Genomic DNA, 26,107 nt, shown 5'->3' on the forward strand with positions numbered 1-26,107 from the left:
AAATTACGACAGCCAACGTCGAAAGAAAACAAGAAACTCGGTACTCTGGCAAGCAAGTAAGTAAAGCTAGCTAGCTAGCTAGCTAGATAGCAAGCAAGCAAGCAAGCAAGCAAGCAACCAACCGACCAACCAACCAACCAAGCAGTCAGGCAGGCAAGCATTCAAGCAATTATTATTATAACCAAGCTAGATAAGGGAGGGCGGTGAACGGCCTCGAAACGCGCGGAGACGAAGCTAAAGCATGCAATGGTTGAGAGTATAACGTCAACATACAGCGCACAGTATAATAAATATACATTCATACACAAGCCCATCTACATACACACATGCACATGCACATACATACTCGCACAGAAATTGAAACGAATGTACAACGAACCGCACCGAGCCAACTTGAGCTAAACTAAAGTGAACTTAAACAAAAAAAAAAAAAAAAACAAAAAAACAAAAAAAAAATACAAAATAAAAAAACACACGCAAGCATATATACAGATACTCTGGAAATAACATAAGCCAGCAAAAAGAAAAGAAAAACTTATAATAAAAGCAAAATACTGAGCGCTACAACAGAACGTCGACATGGTACGACCGAATAAAATATAAAGAACGTTAAAAATAAACGAGAAGCAACCAAACAGCACACTCTTATATAAACATATATACACACCAGTGCATACTTACATAGCAATCCAACGTAGGTTATACAATGACTTACACACATACAAAAATATATACGTACACATAAACCAACCAGCCAAGTGTTTATCCATTCACTGGTACGTCAGACGACCCCGACCCCGGTCCCAAATAGAACGTCGTCGCATCAGGCAGTAAGCAAGCAAACAACTCATGGAGGAGCGCATTGTATAAACGAGCATTAAAGTTGGAATTTTTTTCTTCGTCTGTTTTCATTTGTTTTTTTTTTTCCTTTTTTTATCTTCTTTCGTTTTTTTTTTTTCTTTCCTTTTCGTTTTTATAGTAATCAGAATAAAACGAAAGCTCGCTTAAGTACTTACAGTGGGCGTACGGTAATAAGATTTCCAGCAAAAACCATTTTCTAAAAATACGCTTTTGCTTGAAACATTACTAAGAGCCTAAATGTCACAGATGTGAAGTCAATCAGTTAATTCAAAAGTTTGCGCATTGGAAAGATCTCGTAAAATATTTTTTATGATTGTAAGGCGCGCGATTGCTTGATTGATGTTCACCTAACACTTTCCTATTTATTATATGAACTTTGAATTAAGAAATGGGCGTACTTGGTGCAAGTACGCATAACGAAGCTACTCAAGTTAGAGATGTAAAAGACTGGGATCGCTTCTTAAACTCGGTGAAAATGAGCGCAACTTTAGAATAGAGTAAAATACATTAATAAAAAAAGTTTAATGTGTCTTCATCATAAGGTATAAGAAAACTTCAATGTAAAGATTTTCTCGCGCTTTAGTCATCAATATCGAATAATTCTGCTCCAATCGATCTACTAACAGTTGGCATTAACAAAGACCTATTGAAATAGTGTTGTGCAATTAACGAAAATCCACCTGAGCTTATTTAAGATTATGCAATATTTCCCGTCCTAAATCTTACTGATCCGGAACGGATGGTAATTAAATTTCAAATTCATCTCTTTCGTCGTGTCTTCCCATGATCTAAAATTCAATAAGCTCAAGATATTGCTCAAAGTAACAGATGCACTAGGAGTCATACATATATATAAACAGAACCAATCATTTAAGAATCGTAAGATTTTCCCTAAAATACAATTTAAAAATAGTTCAAGACCCTTGGCCTTTCAAAACATTTTATTAAAAACTTGCTCAAACGTAATTGAAGGATTGAAGCGGTCTTATCCCTGAACGTTATTGATTCAAACGCTTTTCAGATTCCAATTTTTGTATAAACCACAAATTTCCCCCTAAGAACGAGTATCAACCTGGGGCGACACTTTATTAACCCAATCAACCTTCTTCCGTCTTCCGGGAGTATTAAGTTGCATCAAAATGACTCATACTAGTTAACGAAATGATTTAACGAATTTCTCATTGATTGCCGGACGTTTGATGGGGGAGAGAGTGAGAGAGAGAGAGAGAGAGAGAGAGAGAGAGAGAGAGAGAGAGAACAATTAAATATTTGAAAGTCAAAGCACATTAGAGCACATCAGAGCACTTAGAAAACGGTTGCGAACTTGAGTTCAAAGGCTTAAAGAGTTTTGAGAGCCTTGTCTAAGACCACACTTTGGGCGCTTTCTACTTTGCGTGGACTTATCAAATTAAACTTATATATTGCGAGCTTTTAGAGGCAGATAAATAGATGCTTCCATTTAACGAATCGACGAGTGATCTGCCTTATAGCCAACTCTTGGTTACTTGGCCACGGGGTAGCCCGTCGAGTTCGAGTCATGAGCCTCTTTGAAACCGGGATTGGAAAAAAGAGGGAAATTTAAGTTTTACAAGAACTTTTAGAAAGCAGGGGTCATGTGCACACGGTCTAGCACACTACGTGCCAGAGAAAGTTTTAGTGAACGCTACGAGCAATTCAGCAGAAACAAAAAGAGTAAGCAAAATCTTTAATTTTATACCTGAAACTACCTTTAAGTATAATTGAGAGAATTGTATCTAAAACGGTTCAGTTTTGAAAACCGTTTCGGGGCTATTAAGAAAAAGTGAATTAGTTATTACTCGAAACCTTCGTCTTTAAAAGTTTATGTTGAGAACATTTTTCTCGTAGTATTCGATCGTAACTGTTCTCTGTTAAGATCACTACCGTTTTAACATTTTCCACAACGTGCTTGACGAAAGATAAGACGCTGTGTTGGTCAGGGCAGCCCTTGCGAAACATTAGGCAAAATGGTCGATTCATGGTTTCTACGATTAAAGAGTATATGTACAATTTTTCTGATACGAATTTGTAAGTGTTACAAGTAGAATGACTCGTCTTCCTTCAGTGGCGAGCGTTAGGCATATTTTCAAGGAAACTTTTGAAGTATGAGGGACGCAGGATTTTTTTTATAAAATCATCCAATATTCATTTGCTTGTTTTGAGGTTATGTCGTGATATTTACGTTTCAACTTACTGATGTTTGCTATTTCAGTACATCACCAACATTAGTAGATAAATTAAAATTTACTTAATGCCGAGGTTTAGATAAGGTGTACTTCTTATAAATATTTCGGTGGATGGATAAAATAAAATCTTTCGGATCAGTTGGTGCCGCAGTTTTATATAACCACTGAATATGAATGAGCACAATGTTCAAGTGTTGAAGCATGTTGACCACCTGCATAACTTCCCGCCAAACTTTACTAAATGTGTAAAGTATGCCGAAAGAAGGAAATCGGAGTAATTCAATGCCTTGACGAATCAAGTGATAAGGCTTGAAGTGGTCTCTAATCACAAACATTGAACCTCAACCATTATTATGGAAGACAATAATCTTCATCACAGAATCAATTTCAGCAGTTAAGTACACTTTCCATTCAATGTTTCGATTATAATGGACACGCGACATCATTTTGTCAAGCAGGAAGCTCGAAGAAAAGGCAAAACATGCTGGTTATAACTGTTTTTTCTAGAACACATCCTAAAGCATAAGGTAGAATGGTTCCCTAGCTGGTTTTGAACTAAAAAAAAAGGTGGCCGCCGTATAAGCCAATGACCGTGGCTTTGGAAAACCTTAGAAAAATTAGAGATCTATAGAACAGGTCGCGGTAATTTTTTTTTTGGATGCATGCCAGCTCAACAAGAAATATTGTACTAACAAGATTTATGCGGAAATGACGTAAGTTCTCACGATTTGCGAAGAGAAAGAGTAACGATAATATTCGTTACTAAAATGTTAGGTAAAATTGTGACTTCTTCATCTGGAAAAACTATCTTTACTTATCTTTTGTCCTTTATTTCCAAACATTTTGTAATAGCCAGTGCCAATACCTTCTATGGCTTTATAATTCCAAATTCAATTGGATCACTTTAAATAAAGGAATAAGTCGTTCAGAGACCCGGGACTGACAGATAGCTGAGGTCTAGTGTAGAAAATTGGAAATATAATAACAAGTAAGAAAATTAAATTCGCTCGGGAATCGCCGAATCTTTCATACCCATTAACGTTATCCTGAAAAAGACAAACGAAGTAAATGAACAAGAGTTTCATTCTCTATAATAAGCTGAAGCTGATTTTTCCTATTTTCAAACTAAAAGTTTTGTCGTATAGGCATATGGGCGTTGTAAGCATATCCTTTAGAAAGTTTAGGTCAATTCCAAACTCTTTTGCAAATTTTTAAGCGAAATCCGGGAGAATGTTTACCGCAAATACTACAAACCGACAGGTGGACAGGCGGACATGTTTAGGTGCGTTCGAAACTGGCCAAAAATTTATATATATAGTTATTTATAGGGGCTTTGAAACTTGTTTTTTTGGCGCGTTATAAAGGTATTGACAAAAGAATTAAATTTTCATACACTATAATATTGGGTAGGCGTGGTCAATTTTTTATATTTTTGTGCACAAACGCTACAAAATATGCGTTCAAATTTGCGTTCATTTATTTGCTATCGCTTGTGAATAAAGAGTAAAAAACCAAATTTGCATTCCTTTTAGAAACAGAGGCGTTCTCAGTTTACGTGGTGTTGTGGGCGCGTCCTTCGACCGGTTTGGCCCCTTTTTCAATACCAGCTTGCGTGCAAGAACTTCCAATGTTTCTGCAAAAATTGAAGTCGATGGGTTCATTTTTGCGGTCAGGAGAATGTTCACAACAGACATTGCACAGACAGGCAGACATGCTTCAATCGATGTAGAATTTGATGCTGATCAAGAATATATATATGCTTTGTGAGTTCTCTGATGCTTCCGTCTGGGCATTGAAAACGGTTTTACAAAACGAATATACCCCTCATACTTCGGTGATGAATATAAAAAGGAACTTTGAACAGAGAACAGACGTTACGAACAGTTATGAGCATAAATCTTCATTTCTCTGTAAAAATTAGAAATTTCAACAATTCACTTCCTTAAAGTTGCCCAAGTCGAATAGAGGCTTCGTAAAAATCTTCTCTATAGATTTCAAACTAATGCAAGCTCCTCACGAATCCATAAAGTTATTTACCCGCCACGAGAACAGCTTTCATCGATTGGATATGAACTTAATTTTACTTCCTATTCTTAATCGGTTAACAGTGTCTAGAGGCAGGCCTTTTGCATCATTTATTAGAGAATATTCAGGATATGGATTTAATACGTTCGGCCCACCGTATCTAATACAAAAGTATGCAAAGACACATGCCTGTTACGAGAACAGCTAAACTAAACGCAAATGTCAAGACGAAGACCGAAAGTAGTACCACACATAAGCGTGTGAGTGCGAACTAAAAAATATTCCCCATTTTTTGTACAAAACACATATAAACGAACACTAGTTCATCGTTAGTATTGATGTTAAAAGGAAATACCATTCCACCATGAACATACATTTTATTATGGAACCGTCGACCTAAGCGCATACGAGCGAACGCTCTATACGAGAATAAACTATAAGAGCACCGCCGCCAAACGACACACAACATACAACATATTGTGGAGCACAAACCAAGCACTAACTATAACTAAATTCGTACCTCTTCTAGGTTGCCAACAATATTACATTCGCTTGTGAAGGTTGCTGCTGCCTGTGCTGCTACAAAATAAAAACGAAAGAGAATAAAAAAAATTTTTTGTTTTTGTTTTTCTTTTTTTTCCTTTTCGTGTTATGCTGAATTCTATACGTTGCTATATGCTGTTCCCATTTTTACTTGATGACGACGATGGCAATGATGATGATGATGACGACGATGGTTCACTCGGTGTGTTTTGTTCATAAAATATAATCACCGTTCGCATGGTTCTCTGGCTTTTTTGCTGTATAGTTTATAACAAATTTTAAAAGCGTTGCGGCACAAAAAGAAACTTCATCGATCGAAAAAGGTTGACTGGCTGGCTAAGTGGCGAGTGGCGTAAGCACAAATAGGCGGACGAAACTAAAAGACCGACTGGCTAGATGACTGATTGTTGTTGTCGTTGTACTCTTGCTGTTGCTGTGTATTCTCTTTGGTACGTATAGTTGTGATACTTGGTTAGCGTTGACCGTTTACGAACAGTTTTATCTAAGCTACGTATATACGTACGTACGTACGTACTGCCAGCCTAGCTTGGCCTGACTATATGGATGGTTACAACAATGTTTGCATTAAGGGTGGGTATGGGAATATAACCAACCGTGTTGAGTTGCTGGCAATTTCGAATTCTAATGTTTGCATGAAGTTTCTAAATGCTAGTAAGCTCGCTTCGTTCCATCTCATCTATCTGTCCTCGGGAAAATACTAACATTTGTTGGTTCTTCGTTTTTCATTTTTTCATTTTTTCATTTTTTTTTTTTTTGTTTTTATATTTTCCTTCTTTCTCTCATTTAATATTTCACATTTTATTTATCTTGGTGTTGTGCTGGTTTCATTTTGAGTTCCTAGCTATCTGTCTTTGCTTTGGCTCTCTTTACTGATAAATAATCAAATTTTTTTCTTTACTAAGATTTCTCCATGTGCTCTTGACTTCACTTAGACAAGTATTTAAGATAGAAGCGGTGTTAGTTTCTATACATATTTTCTATTATTATTATTATTATTATTATTATTATAATTATCATCATCATTATTATTATTATTACTTTAATTAAAGCTTAAATACATAACACAGGAAGAAGACTTGTAAACAATATATGAAAAAAGCTTGAAATAACATTAAGTAAAAGTGATCGCTTGAAACCTTGCCGAGCTGCTTTCTTAAAAAACTTATTTCATTACATATCTCGTCATCTTTTAAACTGGAATTCGTTCGAAATCGTATTTTAATAATAAAAATCCCTGTTTCAAACAAAAAATTCCATGATTCACACTAACTTAACAATTATATTTTTCATCGAATAAAATTGAGTTGAGTTGCCTTCGAGGTTTTTATAAAGAACTTTCAAGCAGAAAATTCTATAGAACAAAAGCAAAAAAAATAAAAATGAAAATAAAATAAAACACAATTCAAATTGTGTATAACTTGCGAAGAATATTGATGGCGCCGGTGGGTGTATAACGTAATTGAATGCCGTCAATGCCGAATTAAATAACAGTGTTGCCAGCCACAAATCGAAACAACGCAAAAAAACGCTAAATAATTTCGTAAGCAAGAAAAAATATATCATGCTTAGGCTGCCTTCATACGCAATCACTCATTAAATAGCAAAAAAAAAAAAAAAAAAAACTTAACAAAACTCACAAAAATTTCTTATACCCAGAGAATATTAAATTAAAGAAAATAAATATGAAAAAAAAGAAAATTAAATAAAACAAAAAATTATTAATCGGACAAAACTGTATGTGTCATAGAAATATGTATATATACATGTATGTATATATATATATATATATATATATGTACGATTAGATATATACATACGTACACTACACATAATTCGCCAAAAGCGGGTTTATTTTAAGCATGCAGTGGCATTAGAGCCGCACCATTACAAGACAAAAAAAAAGAAAAGAATATTTTAGTTAGCTATTAAATAATTTGTAAACTGCATTACAAGGAATTTACTAAAGATCGATAATATTTCTTTAAAGTTGTCGTTATTTTTTGAATTTTGTTTCAAATTTCCCCATTAACTCTACTCTGATAGTTACACAATTGCAACCCTGTGCTTCAAGGATATCCTTGTGCTATAGCTTTTTTAACGTAGCCATGTTTCTATGTATGTATGTATTCAACTATACGCAAACGTACGTAAGCCCTTTTTCCCTCAAATACAAATAAGAAACCAAACCATCATCAAAACTATATACGTTGGATTTAGAAATTTCATCATTTTAAACGAACCAACTGAACTAAACTACATCTGCATGCACAAGTATACATTTGTAATTGTAAATGTAAATGCACATATACACTTATATATGTAATAAATTTATACACATATATACATATAAATATATCAATGTATATAAAGATATATCCGTGTATATACACATACGTTTAAAGTTGAAATTTACTATAGTGGTTAAATTTGTCTCTTGCCTCTTGAATAAGCAAACATATAATACAGGGTGAGACTATATCAGAAATGCTTTCAGTTCAGTTTCGTTTGTCGGTAAATGCAACCCCACGGTAGATGTCAATTTAGAGAGCAAAGAAAGCTTCTCTTTAATACCATAGCCTCTTCGTAAGGCATCGACGTTATTTTTGGACAAAATTTTTTATAATAGACATCAGAACACTTTTGTACGCAAAATATTACATATGACAACAAACTTACAAAAGACAATCCTACCGTCGAGATCAATTTTGGCAGAAGAAGCGTTGCAAATAATCCATTTTACTATTCTCATCCTTTACCATATTTTTCGCCATTTTTACGGTAGAACATATATCAAGTTTGGGTACCACTCAGAAGGACTTAAGACAGTCTTACCTTTTATTATGTTAATCAATTTCGATTATTGTGTTCAACGTAAAGATCACAGTTTCCGAGTTGTTTCCGAGACGAAGGGCATTGAAATTGAATGGAATTGGATCATTTCTTCAACCACTTCTCATATAAAAAAACAGAGTAACTTTTTGGAATTTCGCGATAAAAATCGCTTAGTAATACTATTTCAGCGTCGTAATTTAATGTGAAAGTTCTGCGTCGGAAAGAGCAATTTTTTGAACCCGTTGTTATATAACCCTTTCTAAGGAAACTGAATCTTTCTATTGTAAAGGCGGTTAATTTTCAATATGTCTTGATGAAAGTTCTTCTTAGCAAATTTTGACCACGTAGGTCTATTTTTCGTTCGTGCGTTCTAATGAAAACTAACCCTTTATATGCCGAAAAGGTCCAATCTTTAATATTTTATGATGGAAGTTGGTCCTTAGTAAATTAACCATAAGGGATTTGAATTATATAGGTCTGTTTTTTAAGACAGCATTATATATAGGAGCTCTCACGACAGCAGGCCCTTCTATGCCGACATAGTCTGGTTTGTGGTTAGTTATAACGGAAGTTACTGTAAAATCTTGAATATCCTCCAATATGAGAGCTTTCATGAAAATTATATATTTACATAGAAAATGGGAAATAATATTTGATGTATTGTTAAGCAAATGAGTCAATGAATGTATTGGACGAGGTAGTGTAGGGTATCTAATTGTCAGCTTTGCCCCACTCAAGCACTCTCACTTGTTTTTTGTAGAAATATTGATTAAAGCTTAAAGCAAATAAGTAAACCCTGTAAAATGCAATCCTACCTCAGGTATAGTTAGATCCAAAAACTTCGAAAGTTTTTAGCACAACTTCGGCAACAAGCAAAAGGTTGGAAAGCAATTGTCAAAAATAGGCATAATACCACCTCTTCCGTTAAAAAACGTTGCCAGAAACTGGTAGACGTCGGGTTTAAAACAGAACAAACAATTATGCAGCGGTTTTTTTTAAAGTAAATTATTTAAACGCAGATTACTACTAACGTATGTCAGGATTACATTGATTGAGGCTTTGATTTATCAATTTTCTTTTCTTTTTCTTTTTTTGAAACGGGGAGGAATTTGTGTGCGCGTGTGATGTGTTATTAAACTAATTAGGCAAAAGTATATCTTGCTAACTTACGCGGAAATACCTTCGGTCTCTGATCAGAGAAAGGAGGGAAGAAATCTTCAAAGATCTGTTTTTTTTTTTGTGATTGATTAAAATACATGCAACAAAAGTCTACAGTGAAGCGTCTAGTAGCCGATTCGCCTCTTAGACGCGCCCAGTACAGAATTTCCCGAAAAACTGTCGAAGTTTATACATTAGAATAAAAGATACCTTCGCAACTTTTATACTTCGTAGTTGAAATGTTTTTTGAGTATCTATAGATTTTAAGCCTACGAGGAGATAGGGGCACATAGTTAGCCCATATTAAATAACTTCGGTAAGGTGGGCAACACTTCGAATGTTTAGGGAAACCAACGTGCTTTTTGCAGTGATAACTCATACTTTGCCGACATTATCTTCAGCCGCGAACGTATAATTTTGATGACAATAAAGTCTTCCCAACGGTCATGACAGAGTGAATGGATAGCTGTAGTATTAAAAAAATTTTATTCGCTCAGAAACAGTTGGCGACATCCAACTTTTAAATAATTCAAATACTTAATTGATCAAAAGAATATCTTTTCTGTATTCTCGAAGACATTTTGAGACATATTTCAAAAATGTTGAGATGTTTGTTAAAAGCTTGTTCCCAAGCCAGGGGATTGAATAAAATTTGGTCAAATTAACGGTAGACGCCATCGTAGTGTAGAAAGAACGATTAAAGGCCGCGAAGAGAATCTCCTAAACGACGCCTTGATTGTCTGAGCAGAGAGGTATTATATGAATATGAATGTGAATATGAATATAAATACGAATATAAATATGAGCTTGTATACGAAATAGATATGAAACTGAATATGAATTTAAAAATGGATATGAATATGAACGTGAATATGAATGTGCGTTTATATGAATATAAATGGTAATATGAATGTGAATATGAATGTGCGTTTGTATGAATATGAATATGCATGTGAATATGAATGTGCGTTTATATGTATATGAACATGGATATGAATATAAACACGAATGAAGATATGAATTTGAATGTGAAATAGATATGAAAATGAGTACGAATTTAAAGATGGATATGAATAGAAATATGAATGTGCGTTCATATGAATATGAATGGGAATATGAACGTGAATATGAATGTGTATTTCCGTGAATTTGAATATGGATGTGAATATGAATGTGGTTTTGTATGAATATGAATTTAAATATGAATGTTCATTTATATGAATATGAACATGAACATGAATATAAACACGTATGAAGATATGAAGAATTTGAATTTGAAATAGATATGAAACTGAATATGAATTTAAACATGGATATGAATAGAAATGTGAATATGAATGTGAATATGAATGTGCATTTATATGAATACGAATGAAAATATGAATGTGCCCTTATACGAATATGAACATGAATATGAATAGACTCACGATATAAGCACGAAAGAAGATATGAACTTGAATATGAAATAGATATGAAACTTACTATGAATTTAAAAATGGATATGAATAGAAATATGAATGTGAATATGAATGTGAATATGAATGTGCATTTACATGAATGTGAATATGCATGTAAATATGAATGTGAATTTATATGAATATGAACATGAACATGAATATAAACACGCATGAACATATGAATTTGAATGTGAAATAGACATGAAACTGAATACGAATTTAAAGATGGATATGAATCGATGAAGATGAATGTGAATATGAATGTGCATTTATATGAATATGAACATGAATGTGAACATTGAATATGAAGTGGATATGAAACTGAATACGAATATGAATGAGTATAGATATGGGCTTAAACATAGATATGAGTATACATATATTTATTAAAATGAATATGAGTAGCAACATGAATATGAACAGGAACATAAATGTGGATAAAATTAGAATTCGAACATGTAATTGAGAGAGAAAATGAATCTGAATCTGTTATGAATATGCATATGGCTACCAATAGGAAGATGAATAAGAACGTGTGTATGGCGATGAATATGAATGCATTTATGCACGAAGGGTGAATAGGAATGTAAATGTGCCTGGAATATGAATATGAATACGAATACGCACGAAATATGAATACGAATATAAAAGCGAGCATAGATACGCGTTACCACTACGTAATGTAGAAATTTTTAGAAGACCCTATATTAACCTATGCACTTTTTCCCCATTATGCAACATATACATATACAGACAATGCAATACAAGCATAACTATAAATGTGTATTTTACTAAAAAATGAAAAGAGAAGAGTAATGTGTATGTTTGTGAAATTATGTGCTCTATGGAATATCACCTTAAAACTGCTTATATGTCAGTCTGACAACTGAACCAATCCACCACCAACACAGAATCACTATCACTACACAGATATTCCGGGAAGCTTCACTACCGATACCCTTCATCATCGTCACTAACATCAGTAGCTAAGCTGCTGTACGCTATAGCATTTGCCACCCACCTGCATAACATAAAATCTACTATGGGATAGGATAAGCAATGCAATGTAACTGTTTTGTTGGCCCCCGTAAACATCATACTGCCTACTTGCACAGCACATCAACTTATATATACATGTACATTGCCGTATGGCAAAATTTTGCCCTCTTCACCATCGGAAACACTATAGAAAATGCTTACGCAGTTGTGTATATACCCACAACGGCACATTGAGAAAAATACAAGTGAAAAACGAATGAATACTTAAGTGATGAATAAAACCAAATGACAGACATACTCACTCATTCGTTTACTCACTCACCAAAGACCGACAGTGAGTCAAAACTTAACCGAACAAAATGGAATGAAATGTATGTATTCGTACTAAACGAGATATATAATACATATATATGTACATAAATATGTATGTTTGTATGTATACATAGTTTTTATTTGTAAGCTTCGTACACGCGCATACTCATACACGTAAACATATATTTACAATTTGCTGCGTATGTACGGGGAGGTCACAAGCAATGCTGTGACTCACTCACCGAAGGATCCAGATGTGATTGCAGATGCAGAATAGCATTTACAGCAACAACAGCTTAAGCAGCCTCAACGACAGTGGCGGCAATGGCAGCAGCTGCAGCAGCACTCTTTAAACATTCATCGTTTTCATACGCCCGGCACATTCAAATGTATATCAGCTCTAGATAGAATCAGTCTAGTATTGTACGTAGAGTATTCTCTTCCATGTACTGTACGGCAGCATCACTACAACACTGCGAAGCAAGGATTCAACATTTACGAAGAATACAAAAATCGTAGAAATTTATTCATCAGTAAAGTATTCGTACACACCAACACATACACACATACACGCACACACACACACACACACACGCAAATTCATTTATTCAAACTATCTATACAGCAAGAGCCTGGCTATATTCTAGAATCATGCTTCTTCATTCAATTCTTCTTCTTCTTCTTTTACTTCTTCTGTTGAGTTTTTATCGTACAAACATTATTTTAGAAAATAAAGGAACGGCAAGAGATACAGAGATATAAAGAGAAAGCGAGAGAAATATAGAAATGACAAGAGATGACAATGACTAGGATATAAGGCGCCCGCCACCATCACCACAACCACCACCATTACCGCTATATCACCACCTAATCGCACCAACAACAACAATTCTTCCTTTCTTTCCCCCTTAAAAACGTTAGATATCTTTTAATGTCGAAGATACTACTAACGGTATGAAAACGAAGAAATAGAAGAAGCAGAGAAAGGAAATCTTACACACATCCTTTCTATATATGTGTATATAAGTAGGGGTTTACATTTTACGACATATAGATGTTATATATATATATATGTATATATGTATGCATATGTGTGTGTGTGTGTGTGTGTGTGTGTATGTGTATTTAGAAGAATATATGCAAAGAAATGGTTATAATACGAAGACTTGTTGTTGGCAGAGGGTAATGTTGTTGATTAAATTTCTTGCACGATGCTTTACACACAAAAATTGATGAAAATGAAAATGGAATTGTATTCTTTGGCCTAAGTCAATTTTGTTGTTGTTATTATTGTAGCTTTTGTGGTAGTAATAGTTATAGTTGTAGTCGCAGTGCAAACATTATTAAAAGGAATGTGGCCAGTAGTGCTATCGTATTCAAGGATGATGTGATTCTTTTTTTGTTTTTGTTACTATCGATGTTGATGTTGCTGTTGCTGTCATTATTATTGTTATTATTATTATTATTATTATTATTATTATTATTATTACTCTTAAACAGTACAGAAATTAAACATGTACATGAAAATAAACGCAATAACAACGCCAATAACAAACCATTCAATATTAAATGTTTGGTTAGTTGTGATCCGAGTAAGTTTAGATGCATAATGTCTTATTTCTGTTTGGCTATCGATTTAAGAAAACAGTAACTTAGTAACAGAAAAATTTGCTTTTTAACAGAAATGATAAACTCTTCCTTACAAACTTTGTGAAATTTTAGCAAACCGTACCTGTTATTTTTGATTTTTTTTTTGCTTACTGCGAACTTTTCTTACGCAAATGCGGATGTTGCGAAAACCTCTATTACCAGTTTTGCGCTCTTAAGCGCCCAGCGTAAAGAGCACAACTTACGAAGGAAAATCATGTAATTTCATAAAGTTCTGAAAAGTTTGCAGAACTGCGATCGCGTTTGAGCGATGAAGTTTTTATATGTTGAAATTTTCCAATAACCGATAATAACGGATAGCTCTTAAACGAACTTTGGTGAATCAATTATATTTTTTACGTAAGTCAAACCTGGGGGTAATCTAGTAATCTAGTAATTTTTAGAATTACTAAGAAAGAAAGGCTTAGGTGTACAGTGATTACAGAAAGCATTATATTGTCGGAGAGCCGCGAATCGATTTTGAAATCTCGCAAAAGCGAGAAATCAAAACAGACAGAGCAATAACATCCCGGAGCGTTTAGTCCGCTTCTGCTTCGAGGTTCGGTCTCACTAGTGGTGGTATATGGCCTTAGAACTGCGTAGTTTCGCACCATCACCAGTGCAAATTGCAATGCTTTACTGCTAAATAGGTGGCGTTCACCCAATCAAGCACAAGTCGACTTTCAGATTTACAACACTGTTTGTTACCAAAAGGCATATGAAGTACAATTTTTTAGTGCCGAAGCACTTTTACTCATTAGAAGAGACCAATTGCAGATTGCATCTGTCGAGAAGACAGTCGACATTGAATGTGTTATGCAGATCTCGTCTATTCCTAGACATCAATTGCAAATTGCATCCGTCGAGTACACAGTCGACATTAAATGTGTTATGCAGGTGTCGTCTATTTCTAGAACGATTCGACTTAATGTTGTTGTGGCAATCCATAAGAATCTCACACTGTCAAAGAGTTGATTGTCATATAAATAGAACCATTAAACATTTTCTCTGATCAGCACAAGTGCGTTTTCAGGCCTGTTAAAATTACGCTTCCTTTTATATAGCTGCTAACTATTTACGATTTTTTGGTATCAGAAAACGCATACTCATCAGGTCATTCTTTTATTCATTGAGAAAAATTCCGAATACGAGCAGCGTTCGTTTATTTTAGAAAAGATCGTAGCTAAGATCATTTTAAGCAGACTCTTTAACACTCACAATCTTATATAAGATTTATTTTTTAATAAACTGTGTGCCAATTGACTCATTAAAGCTAATTTGAAATGGTTTTAACACACGCTTGCAATAGGTTTTGGGCAGTCATCTGCTATAGACTATAAGTTGCTTGGGGACGAGTTTCTCCAACACATAAACTTCTTTGTAGTCACTACCTACACGCAAAAAGTGCAAAAGATCAGACCGGCATCCCATGTTAACACAAATTTTAATTGTGAAGTCTTCGATAAGAAAAAGAATGTCTCTCGAATTGTGGACACACTTCCAATAACCTACGACGATTCCGCAAGATATATCGAAGGCGAAGTTTGTAGAAACTTTTCGTCTACTATAATCAGTATGGCAAGCCCCTGCTCTTTCTACGTCTCTCTTCGTGGTCTTTATTAACGGCGGACGACCGCAATCCTCCAAAATTGATATATGTTGGACAGAAGATACGTTTGCAGCGCCAAAAGAATCTGGGTTTCCAAAAGCGATGTGAAGAATACTTCACTACAGTCAATGTCCGCACCATTCACGCCGCCTATATCCCGGTAAAATTACGGTATAAGTCGCATGGGTAAATGGCGAAGATTTCGCAGGCTCATTTGCGATGAGAGTGGATCCTAACCTCTCAACACTCTTGGGTGAGCTATATGCTATGTTCTGAGTAGATACATACGAAGAAAACATTCCAAAGGGCAAAAGTGATCTGAACAACAGTCAAGTCCCTTAGGGGCTCTCACACACACATTTCTTAGCGTTCTTCAATTGCATTTAGCGCCCTTTGGAATGACCTACCAGCAATGGTCTGCCCTACTGTGCCAGATGTGTTCACTTTCAAGTCGTACGTTCACAAATACTGCTCCCCCCTTTCCTCTCCCCCTGCCGATAATCTTTCCAGGCCGCTGTGTCTGCACATACAGGTCACATATGGCTAATCGAAGAAAAAAAAAATTGTAGTCAAGTTGAGTGCTGTTATCTGACTGTTACATGCAGAAACTATTAAAGTGAATATTTTCATATTTTTTGTCCACAATGAGTCCAGTCGGCCAATAAATACAATCAATATCATCTAAACAAATAACCTGACAAAATATCTGAAGGTTAAAAAAAAAACTAAAAAACTTTCATCGCAGATTACACATATACATACATACCTCTATTTATATGCAATATAAATATAAATATTTTTGCCTGTGCGAGTAGCTCACTCTCGTACCCTTATTTAAAGCAAATATGCCATCGTTTTGAGAAACTATTTTAGGAGGAAGAAGATTCACCTCACAAAGAACGCAGCTCTGTTACAAAACGGTGAGAGACAATCAGTTTATAAGAAAATCTCATTATTAAAGAGAGGTATTGCAATCTACACTTTATAAGCTTGAAATTATGAAAAGCAGATGTGCAGAAAGTCATGGCTAATTCACTTAAAATACAAACGTGCAAAGCAAAGATTTGTTTGTAGGCGATTTTAATACAAAACGGCTATTTATAGGGCGAACAGTTCCTTTTCACGTAGAAACTGATTTCATAATTAAACATGATGTTGAAAAATATGAATCTATGAACTGCGATCACTGCGTTCACATGATGATGAATTACTTTCTATCTCCTGGATGTAAGTAAATACTTGCGAATAGTTGGTATAGGGTGAACAGCTACACATGGAGTTTCGATAGAATCACTTAACTGAATGGCCGGACTTTGTACAATCCATGAGACGCTGTCGAAAGATGATGAGAAACGTCTTTGCAGAAACCCAAACATTTGTAAATTATTCCAATGTTATACCCTAAACCATTTGCTGCACAAGAGTATATTTAGTTTGTGCGGACATCTACACCATCCTAAAGCACTTCAGGTAGATCCAACTTTTATTATATTGATCAATTCAGAATCACTTTTTGCATTGATGTAAGTGTGTGTGATCGTCTATATGTCTTGTTTTCTTGTGTTCAATCTAGAGGAACATTGCAACGAAATGAATTACACTGTATTTTTTTTTTCGGCTCAAGAACAAACGCTATTGGAAATCATTCGGATCGAGCCGCTTTTTCAACCCCTTTCCATATAACATCTTATTTTGAAAAGTCGTCATATGAGTAACAAAGTGCTGTAGGGTATTTAATGATGGGCATGATGTCTTTATTAATCTTTTGTATGCATTTCCGTTGCGACGTAATATTCTATAATCGATAGACTTCCTCGAAAGGACAACCTCTATAAGAATTTCAGCGAGAGTTATTAGGACTTGCAGCGACGTTGGTATTGTGTTTCTGATATGTGTGTACTTTAACACATTCAATCATTTCTTTTACAGATGATCTATTATTTTCCATTAAGGAGTTTGGTGATTGTTTTTATTTCTTTTCTCTCGAGAAAAAATACTACTTTATGTAAAATAACACCGAGAGATTGATTATGAGGACTCACTAAGCTCTCCTCGAGTCTAAAAGAGAAGGTACATCGATGAAATCAAAACAAAGTGTCAGAATAGCATCATTTAAACTCAGGAGGGACATCTGAGGATATCAAGCTGTGTCTTAAGTTTATTCAGATCGCTTTCTTTTAAGAAAGTTCATTTTATTCCTGAACAGGAGTCCTGTTTATTCCTGAACAGGAGTCCATTCGATCAATCATAGATATCCCTCTAGATCTGCGAGATGTGGAGAACGCTTAGGCGTGTGAATGCTTTAAAAGAACGCTGATGATGTAGCGTGCAAACAGGGCTGCATTAAGGGTTGGAATGAGTTTAATGCTTTAAGTATAAACCATTTGGAAAGATGTTGCAAAGACCTTAAGCTATGTTAACTACCACTTTTTAAGGTTCCAACATTTTTTTGAAAGAAATAATTATGTAATATTAGTTTATAGATTTAGAATATCTGATGCTTTGCTTACGAAATGCATTCGTGTAATAAGCATCTTCGTGTGTTCCTTGTTGTTTCTTGTGTTTACTATGTAAAATATTTTCCGGTTTAAGAAGCGGTAACACAATGCACTGGCAAACTACTCAGGATTTTCGAGAATTTTGAATTTTACATGAGCAAGGCTTGGAACAATGTAAGCCCAGCCAGTAACTCTCAGGCTGACTCAGGCCATAAAAGTTAATTTGAAGAAACCACATACATAAAAAGTAATAAAAAAATTGTGACCAATTAAAAAAAAATATTTGAAGGATTAACCAATTAACTGCGTAATTTATTGTTAAAAGTTCCTCAGACCTTAATTTGCTGCAGGCTTACTACATCGATCTCACTGAAAGTTTCGGGTTTTTATATCGGATGATAATTTTTTATTTCACTTTTTAACTTCGCCTCGTTTACTTGAGCAATCCAAATTCCCACTTTAGTGGAGGCCACGCGTATACGTGTTATAGATAGTTATCTGATTAAGAAGGGAGCGTAATTGACAATTCCCTGTACTTTTCTGACATTAAACAATAATTCAATTATTTCATTTCTAGCAGCTAGAACAGAGCATGTTTAATATTTTACGGGACCTTTGTTGAGTTAGCGTGGTATTTATGCATCTTTACTAACTCGTAGTACTTTCTCGAGTTCTAGCAATGTTTACTTTTATGCAGGAGACCTCGCTAAAAAATGTATTCTTATAAGACGGATCCATATAACGCGACGGGACAAACTTTGATCTTACTCGTATGACAAATTGCAAAATGCTCCTATAACATGGTGAAAATGCAACATTTATGCGTCTTTACTAACTCGTAGCACTTTCTCAAATATTTACACGTATACAGTAAAACATGTATTCATATAAGACGGATTCGGACAACGCGGGTGGACAAAGTTTGACCCTATTCATATAACACATTAAAAGAGGCTCCTATACTCTAAGAGACCCATACGGTTTTGTAAGGTACGGAACGGAAGAATAGTCTAACTTATTATAAGGAAGTTTGTTCACAGTAGCACGATTTTTGGCATATTGTTTCAGTTTTTCATCTCAAGTACTGGCTTTCTCTGGTGCTGGTTTCATTAGACTAGAGCGTATCATAACACACGATACCCAGCTAACTCCCCTAAGTAGAGTTGCCAGGAATATTCAGGTTTATGGTCCGTAAGAGCAGCCGAATAGGTAAGAACTGCGACTAATAAGTCAGTATTCGCGGATTCAAATCTCAGTGCAGTGGAGTTTAAATTGTTTGTAGCTACAGTGTCGATGAAGGCATATCACTTACCGATGGTGGGTACACAAGCCCACCAGGCTGCGGCCACCTCTTTTTCTTCACTTTTTCGTCTTTCTTGCGTTAAGCGCATAGGAGTGGTTGCTTACTAAAAAAAAAAAAAAAACTCACGGCTGTTAGGCGTTCAGATAACGCAACGTATCCACTGTTCATTATTCGTAACGATTTAGTGCAGTATACTTTGAATTAATCATGAAAAGAAAGGTTTTCCTCAAATGGCGTTTTTTTTTTTTGCCGCAAAACTACGTCTATTGAAAACTCTAAGAAGCCTTGTTATGTACGATGCCTTATATAGTTGCGGGCAGCTTAGAGATATAACCTTATATTAAGAATATGCCACACTTTCTTAGAAAATGAACTTAGTCTCACGCCCTCACACGCAATAAATTCAGCCACATATATATTTACCTAGTTTCAGCGCTTTTGTGCCAGCATTTAATATGATGCAGAACCTTTTCCTTCTTTTATAACTCTTGATAGATTTTCGATAAAACATATAAAGCATTCTTGTTTAAGTCGATGACACAGTCCCTGCAATGATAGAGAGTTTGGAAGTTTTAAGAATATGGATGACAATATCTATTTGAATGAATTCCCAAGCAATGCGAACTCAATTCATTGAATAAAACAACTAAGCAGTATGCGGATAGAGTTATATAGAAATCTATTTCAATTTTCTGTCAAAGCTTTTGTTAAACTTTAGCCAAACCAAGTGGGTGCTTACAATCATTTATTTATTTTTTACTTTTTTACTATTATTTACTAAGAGTTTTTGGTGTTATTAACCTTTATAGAACGTAACCTTGCTCTTTCTTGATACTATACATATACCATTCGATAACCTACACAATCGTTGGTTAAACAAGAAAATAAGAAATTAAATGCATTTATACGGGAAAAAAAGATATATAAATTTATATATATATACATATATATATGTGAATGCGTATGTGTGTATATATGTGGTTGATATGGCTGGTAAGGATTTATGCTTGGTGTGCAGACTGCAATAAAATGAAATTTTTATATAAAATGTAGAAATGAATGGAAGAAAGGAAAAAAGTAAATCATATATAAATAAATATGAATGTAGGTGTGTCTGTGTACGAGTGTGCTCATGTGAGCACTTCCTTTACCGAAAAGTTGCAATGAAAGCGAAAGTTTGTTAGTAATGCTTCAGTTGCAATACATATAAATATATTTATTTTTTTCATTTTTCATTTTTCATTTTTTTTTTTTTTTTTATTATTTAACTCTAAATGTTATCGTTTCTGTTGTAGTCATACTTTTGAGTATTTTTATTATTGTTATTATTATTATCAAAAAAGGAAAGCCTCTTTGTTATAGTTCTTGAGACCGATTCACCCACAACAACCATCAACCGTACTAATGATGGCATGACGATGCCCAATTTATTTTTAAAGTCATTTACTTAACTCACTGAACGCTTGACCTATTTAAGTTCAAATTCAAGGATTTGCGTTATCCTTCAAACAAGCGTGAGACCAGAAACGTTTTTACATATACAAAGAAAGACAACATGTATAGGTACACATATATATGTATGTATATATATATATATATTTATATATTTATGTACATATGCATATGTATATATATATGCACACACGTACATAAATAATGGCAGAACCATAAAATAAACTATTATACGGCTACCATCACCATCGCTACAATAACAACAAAAACTCGGCTTTGTTGCGACTATGCTGTATATATGGATGTGCTTTCGAAACGATCACATACAAATCTACATGCATGCATGCATGCATGCATGCAAGCACGCAAATGAGCAAGCATGCATGCATACGGTCACACATATACGCATATAACAATAACAGCATCCTAGAAGCACGCAACACATTCTTCTTAACATTTACGTGTATATATGAATGCGGAAGTAAGTGACTAAGTAAGTATGCGTAGGCACGTGCATGTGTTTAAGTGCGTTTGAATATACACGAAAGTCTGATGACGTTTTACGTACATATTTATCGTAGGTTTGCATACGTAAGCAACAATAACAATGTAGAGCCTGTCGAACATTTTAACTTATACTGAAGAAGAAGAAGAAATACAACCAAACGCAGTTAACGCAGTCAACCAACCAGCTAACCAACCAACCAGCCAGCCAGCCAGCCATCCAGTTAGCTATTCATTCATTCATTCATTCATTCATTCAGCCAAACAGCCATAAACTAACATGCATTTCTACAATATGCATAAGATGTGTATGTATGCGCATATATGGATAGTTGGATGCCCGTACACTGTGCGATGTGATTTGGTTAATAGGACTTTCATGGCCTAACGTTCTTTTCAAAAGCATTTCGTAAAAGCCCACCATAATCATGCAGTGTTCGTAAGCATTCATATGTGTTAATGTGAATGTGTGAAATTTTGCGTATGACTCGCACTTATTATTTGCCCATGTATGCGTAAGTGTGTATTCCTTGGGTTTACTCAAAGGACGCGTCTCAGACGAAGAGAACGGCAACAACATGTGACGATGACGATGACGAAATGAAATAAAACGTTTAAATGATTTTAACGGTGAAAGTTTTGGTTTTCGTCTTTTTTTTTTGTTTGCTTCGGGTCTGCTGCTGCAACCGCTGTTTTCTTCTTTTATCGAATTTTTTGGAGAAAAGTGAAAAACTTTTCACAACCCTTTCGGTTTTAAGTTGCCATCGTATACAATACGACAACAATAACAACAACGATGAAAACAGCAACAACAAAAACGACAGAACCCAAACAGCCAGGCGATGACAAGACGCAAACACACACATACTTATGCACATATATATATACATATACGCTTTGAGGCAAACTTATATATAAATATATACAAACATATGAAACGGATTTTATCGTTGTTGTTGCTTTCTTTTTGCATCTCCCCAAAGTATGTAAAATGAATGTCTATCTCTTTGTCTGTCTGTCTGTCTGTCTGGTTTTGTGCCTGTGTATGTTTGCTTATGTGCCCCTTTGTATGTTTAAGTGAGCTTTGGATTCAGGTGCGTGAAAACATGTAAAAACATGATGTTAAGTGAAATTTTGTAAATATATTTGTATGCGGTTGTTTGCCTCGGTAGACGCTTTTATTTTATTTATATATCCATGATGAAATGCATTTTGATGCATTCAATACTTTCCCTTGATAACATCGTTTCAAGTCAGCCTTATTATTGTACAAACATACATACATACATACATACATACACATACACACACACACATTGTATATATGTCCACATTTGTGTGTGCGTACGTTTGTGTTTGCGTTTGTATATGCGTGTGCTTGTGCTTTTCTCTTTCCTTTTGACTCACTATCTCTTTCTCTTCCTCTCGCTTTCTTTCTAACAGTTAACATAGCCGCCCGCTTAGCCCAATTTATTCGCCAGTTATTCAATCCTTTCTGTGTGTTTTTTTTTTCGTTTGTTTTTTATTTCAAATTTTCATACCATGTGTATCGCCATCGCCAGCATGTAAGTTATGACAGTTAAGAACACTTTTGTATTGTGTCGTTGTGGATTCACATTCATTCATTTATTTTGCATTTTTTTTTTTTTCTACTATTTGTGTTGAGTTTTTTAGCTACGACGTCGTTAACGGCGGCGGCGGCAAAACAGCAGCAGACGATTGACGACCTTGAGCTTTTTTTTTCTTTTGCTCCCCATATATATATATATATATATGTTTGTTTTCTTCTTTTTTTTTTTTCGTTGCTGTTGTGATTGTTGTTGTTGTTGTATTTAATGTATGCAGGCAGTTAGTCAGGCAACATCAGCAGCAGCAGCAGGCAAGCAAGCAGGCAGGCAGGCAGGCATCCATCATTAGTCAATGAGTTGAGTTAGTTAAACCGTTTCATATTTATGGCTGGCATACTACTACTACCACTACTATTGCTACTGCGACTATTGCTATTACTACTCTGTGATGTACAATGTTGGGAAAAGTGTAACACTTTCATTAGCTCTTCTCGTTTCTTTTTCTATACGAAGCCATGAATGTAATATATAGTAAAGGTTTAATATGTATGTCGATACAAGCATATTGTATTACAAACACGTACAATCGCTTATAAACATCGAATTCAATTCTGTTGCCTCTATACTGCCGAACGTTTAACAAGTGGTTTTTGCGGTTAACTCAGACATTTCTGTGCATTTGAGAGTCAGATATCTGGCGTACACACTTAACTTTGTTAGTTTCACGTTGTTCCTGTTATTATTGTTGTTGCAATTGCAGTTATTGCCTTTTACAACACTAGGGTCATTTAAAATTAACGCAACATTATTATTGTTTCGATGGTATTTGAATGGCAAGGATAATTAGGAAAATGTGTGCAACTGGAAGGCGAAAAAACAATCGACAAGAAGTGTAAACACAGTACCAACAAATTGACCGCAATTAAAAGGTAATCAGGTTAAACTACACATAATCGACAATTGCGGGGATACGTTATTACTAATACAGGTATGCATTGAAATTTTCTTGAAAAGTTTTCAATACCACCTATTACCAAATTCAATGTAGGCTTTTATAAAGCTTAAGAAAAGTTGTTTATATCTTTTCACTTTTAAATTTATACCCGACTGATATAATTCTATAATTTATACGTTTCGCAAAGGCTGTTTAAGCGTTAAGTACTTGATTGTTGCTGATGTTCTGATTTTATTATTTAACTTAATTAAAATATAAAGTTTTCCCGCAAACTATAAAGCTATTGAGCTTCTCATCTTATCCGTGGTAGCCGAACATTCTGCTGCTTTATGCCTTTTAGAGAGACACTTTACGTCGCAGGCAACCAGATGTGAGAGGATGTAAAAAGAAGCTACCTTGCAGTAAGAATAAGGAAAATGCTAAAGCTGTAATATTGTATCTTAATTTGGAACTAAAATCGAGCCTTGTCATCAAAAGGGAACAAAGGACCTCTGGCCAGCAGACTCGGCGTGTTTTATAAATGCTCCGCCAAAAATGCTCTCAACAAGACGACTTACAGCCACGTAGGCTTGTACACATTTTTGATAAAGTGAAACTAACTAAAGTAACTTTCTTGGAAGAACATAGATGTCTACCTCCTACTGATATTAATAATATCAATAGATGTAGCAAAGGATAGCTGAATAGATGATATCACTCTCTCCGTGTCACTGTGATTTGTTAAGTTATTTACCTTACACACCGTAGTATCTACTGACATATTACGTCCTAAGTGAATTTGCTGCATCACACGCTCTTAGTTGAATTTAACCTAACTTTGGTCAAATATACGGTAAACTAATCGCCCGCAAAATTGCTCTATACGTTTCAATATTGTTATTTGATAAAGGAACACGTACGACCCATGTGGGTTAAAAAATTTTGAATCATTGTTTCTAATATTATACGCATTACGGAAAGCTAGATCTAGAAGGGAATTAAATAGTTGTCGCTTCAGAAACTTCGATGCTTAAAAAGTTTCTAGCATTCGATGATCATCAACCGGAAAACGAATGATAGAAATTGGCACAGATACAATTCTGAATATTCATTATCCAAAACCATTACCGTAAACTATTTAAAAAAACCGATTACACAACAAGAAAATCATTTCGCTGTGCCATTAGCTGATTCGAGTAAATATCCATCTCCAGAAACCTGCGAAGACTCAAGAAAATCTTAAAACTTATTGGTAACACGGGACAATGCTAATGCAATGGTGCACAAAACATAACATCAATAGTGGAAGCAGAAATCGCATAAAGTATGTAACAAAACATTGCTATGCCGTCTACGAAGTGGAGAGAGTAGCACAATAGGTAGCGCAATAGGATCTATCACGCAAATTATTGTTGTTTATTAAGATCATTACCAAACTATTTGGATGATGTTTCGAAAGATGTAAAAACTTTTATGCACAGAAGCTTCCCAGCGAGCAAAGCATAAGGTTGCTGAAAAAAATGCCAAAATTGCATCAAAGAAGAAGGCATAACTGTTAATCTGTGTGCTATCTATTTTATATTGAAAATAATTTTAGGTGCTCCGGAAAGAACGACGATAGAAAACTCGATTGCTATGTGAGTTTCTCAGACAAACTAAAATACTTTAAGTAATTTGACAAATTTAGAAGCCGCCTGATGTTTGCACGCTTCATAACCTTCACATTCGTCCTGCATCTTAACACTCGCGGAAGGACGCCTGCTCACTTCCAAAAATAAATAGGCTTTTCTGATACACAAGATAATAAAGATATTTAAAATTTCCTACAAAACCTGAAGAAAAGATTTTCTACAAAACGTCGCTTGGTTTTGATTACCTCCATCAACACATGCCGCATCTACGTTCTCATGTGTACTAATATAGCACCCAAGGTTCAGTTCTAGACCGCACACTGTGGAGTATTATGTACGAAGACGTTTTGGGACTAACCCATGCAAAAGGAATTTCACAGTGGTGGCTTTAAAATTAGCTAAAGACCAACCGGAAACAGTTCTAATAAAAAAAAGCTGGAAAAAATCACATTTGAAGTTGACAAGACTGACATACGTCAAGATGCAATAAAACATCTAGGAATTATGATGCAACGCATGAAAGAGCAGCGGACGCACAAAAGCGGTAGC

At 34.9% G+C, this 26,107-nt stretch overlaps 1 long non-coding RNA gene across 1 annotated transcript; it reads left to right on the top strand.

Annotated features, from left to right (window-relative positions):
- Positions 1-25,313, top strand: LOC119638699. The gene is made up of 3 exons (XR_005247485.1): positions 1-56; positions 5,899-6,082; positions 23,754-25,313. It is a non-coding gene; the product is annotated as an uncharacterized LOC119638699 (long non-coding RNA).
- The last annotated feature ends 794 nt before the right edge of the window (positions 25,314-26,107 follow it).

Source organism: Glossina fuscipes, unplaced genomic scaffold, assembly GCF_014805625.2.
Source record: "Glossina fuscipes isolate IAEA_lab_2018 unplaced genomic scaffold, Yale_Gfus_2 108, whole genome shotgun sequence".
Taxonomy (NCBI): Eukaryota; Metazoa; Arthropoda; class Insecta; order Diptera; family Glossinidae; genus Glossina; species Glossina fuscipes.